Source organism: Rhinopithecus bieti, unplaced genomic scaffold, assembly GCF_001698545.2.
Source record: "Rhinopithecus bieti isolate Rb0 unplaced genomic scaffold, ASM169854v2 scaffold_13900, whole genome shotgun sequence".
Lineage (NCBI taxonomy): Eukaryota > Metazoa > Chordata > Mammalia > Primates > Cercopithecidae > Rhinopithecus > Rhinopithecus bieti.
Genome location: NW_016808376.1, coordinates 65,536 through 68,317, shown reverse-complemented (window position 1 = coordinate 68,317; position 2,782 = coordinate 65,536). Strand labels below are relative to the sequence as shown.

The 2,782-nt window shown below is 40.8% G+C and overlaps 1 pseudogene; it reads left to right on the top strand.

Moving 5' to 3' along the window:
- The first annotated feature begins 1,832 nt into the window (after nt 1-1,832).
- Nucleotides 1,833-2,782, top strand: part of LOC108538517 (keratin, type II cytoskeletal 8 pseudogene) — a 33,197-nt pseudogene continuing 32,247 nt past the window's right edge.

The following is a 2,782-nucleotide window of genomic DNA, read 5'->3' as shown; positions in this document are numbered from 1 at the left end:
AAAGAGGTACGGTCATATATCCACAAGGGAGATAAAATAGAATCATAAAAAATTTTAATTAACCCAAAAGAGGCAGAACAGGTGAGAGGAGAGAGAAAGAGAGAGAACAGATGGGACAGATAGAAAACAAATTGCAAGGTAATGTATTTCAACTTAATCATGTCAATAATAACACTACATTCAAATAGTGTAAATGTCCAATCTAAAGGTAGGTATTATAAGGTTAAATAAAAAACGAGACCCAACTATGTGCTGCTTACTTTAAATATGGATAAGAAGTAAAAGGGCTGAAAAAGATATTTTATTCTAACAGTAATAAAATGAAAGCTGGCTATATTAATATCAGACAAAGTGGATTTCAGAGAAAAGAATGGTACTGGGGATAAAGAAGATAATTTCATAATGATAAAGGGATCAATTATTAAGAGGTTATAAAAATCCTAAATACTTATGCAGCTGAAAACAAGCAAAAGTGATAGAACTGCAAGGAGAAAAAGACAAATCCATTAGTAAGATACGAATTGTTAACAACATTCATTCAACAAAAATATACTAAAATCCTCCAAACACAAGACATTGTGCCAGATGTGAAGGGGACTACAGGACTACAAATGACTTTAGACTCCTCAGGTACATAACAAAAGATCTGTGTAATAATCTCTACTCACTCTTCCAATTCTTCTATGATTTTATTTTTAACAAGTTCACAAATCCTTATCGAAATAATAATAATAATGAATACCTCTCAAAGTTGGCATGATCTGGGTGCCCAGGTGTCATACTCAGTATTTTTTTGTTTGTTTGTTTCTTTAGTTTGATTTTTGTTTTTGCCATTCTTGAGACGGAGTCTTGCTCTATCGCCCTGGCTGGAGTGCAGTGGCGCAATCTCGGCTCACTGGAAGCTCTACCTCCCTGGTTCACGCCATCCTCCTGCCTCAGCCTCCCGAGTAGCTGGGACTACAGGCGCCCGCCACCAGGCCCGGCTAATTTTGTTTTGTATTTTTAGTAGAGACAGGGTTTCACCATGTTAGCCAGGATGGTCTCGATCTCCTGACCTCATGATCCACCCGCCTCGGCCGGCCTCCCAAAGTGCTGGGATTACAGGCGCCCGGCTGATACTCAGTTTTATGTATCAGCTTTCCTGGGCTACAGGATGCCTAGATAGCTGGTTAAACATTATTTCTGGATGTGTCTACAAAGGTATTTCCAGAAGAGATTACCATTTGAATTGGTGGACTCAGTACAGCAGATCACCCTCACCAATGTGGGTAGGCATCATCCGAGGGATTTAGCTCTTGAATAGGACAAATACAAAAAGTGGAGAAAGGGAAGATATTCTCTCTGTGTGTGTGTCTCTCTCTCTGTGTCTCTCTCTTTCCTGACTGCTTGAACTGGGGGATCAATCTCCTGCCCTCATGCTTCTTAGGCCTTCAGCCCCAGACTGGAATCTATACCATAGTCTCCAGCTCTCAGGCCTTCAAACTACATTACCAGATTTCCTGGGTCTCCAACTTGCAGATGACAGATCTTGGGACTTCTCAGACTCTATAATCATGTGAGTCAATGTCTCATGATATATTCTAATGGTTCTGCTTCTCTGGAGAACCCTAATACACCAGGATACAAAATTGAAAGTACCAGATTTATTTGCCTTAAATCTCTTTTGAAGGTAGGCAACTACAAGTAAGTAACAATAAACAAAAACAGGGCCATGTGGTAAGTAGCCTAACATGGGTATGTTAAAAGACCCAAATCTGCCTAGGGAGGGGAGGTAAAACTACAGAGAAAAGGTGGCATAACCTGAATGTGGAATTTGAGGAGAACCCCTCTCCATGGAAGAGGACCTTGGAGGAAAGAAGGGCGGCACCGCCAGAGCTCAGGAGCACATAGAATATTCAGCAAATGTCAAGAATCCAAGTCCATCTTGGAAACTGGGGTACAAAGAAGTCTGAATTTCCAACAGGATCACCCATTCAATCATGAAGAGATTTCCAAGTCATGTGAAGCAACTGTTTTTCCAATCCGTAGGTAATGGGGAACAATGAAAGAGTTTATTTTTATTATAAACATAATTTGTGCATTTATGAGAAATATTAAGTATAAAGTAATAGTTTTCCTTGCCTATCTACTCAAACTTTCTCCTCTCATGACAGCATTTTAAGCAGAGGAGTAATGAGCATTTATTACATTAGCATTGTAAACATATCACTAGGGTAGCCACATAGGTGGAGAGGGAAATCAAAACTGGAAAGATACTTGGGGTTGTAAAATCGAGAGAATCCCTGATTGCAAAAAGATTAAAATCAATTAGAGGATATAGGGCTTATTTCTGATAACTTCTTGTGGAGGAAATCAAAGGAGACTTTTTGCGTATCAGAAATGACATTCAGCCAAGTTTGGCGGCTCACACCTGTAATCCTAGCACTTTGGGAGGCCAAGGTGAGAGGATTGCTTGAGCCTGGGAGTTTAAGACCAGCCTGGGCTACATAGTAAAACTCCATCTCTACAAAAAAAAATAATAAATTAAATTAAATTAGCTGAGTGTGCTGGTATGCACCTGTAGTCTCAGCTAATCAGGAGGCTGAGCTGGGAGAATCACTTGAGCCAGGGAGGTCGAGGCTGCAATGAGCCATGATCCTGCCACTGCACTCCAGCCTGGGTGACAAAGCAAGATCCTGTCTCAATGAAAGAAAAAAAGGAAGAGAGAGAGAGAGGAAGGAAGGAAGGAAGGAAGGAAGGAAGGAAGGAAGGAAGCAAGGGAGGGAGGGAGGGAGGGAGGGAG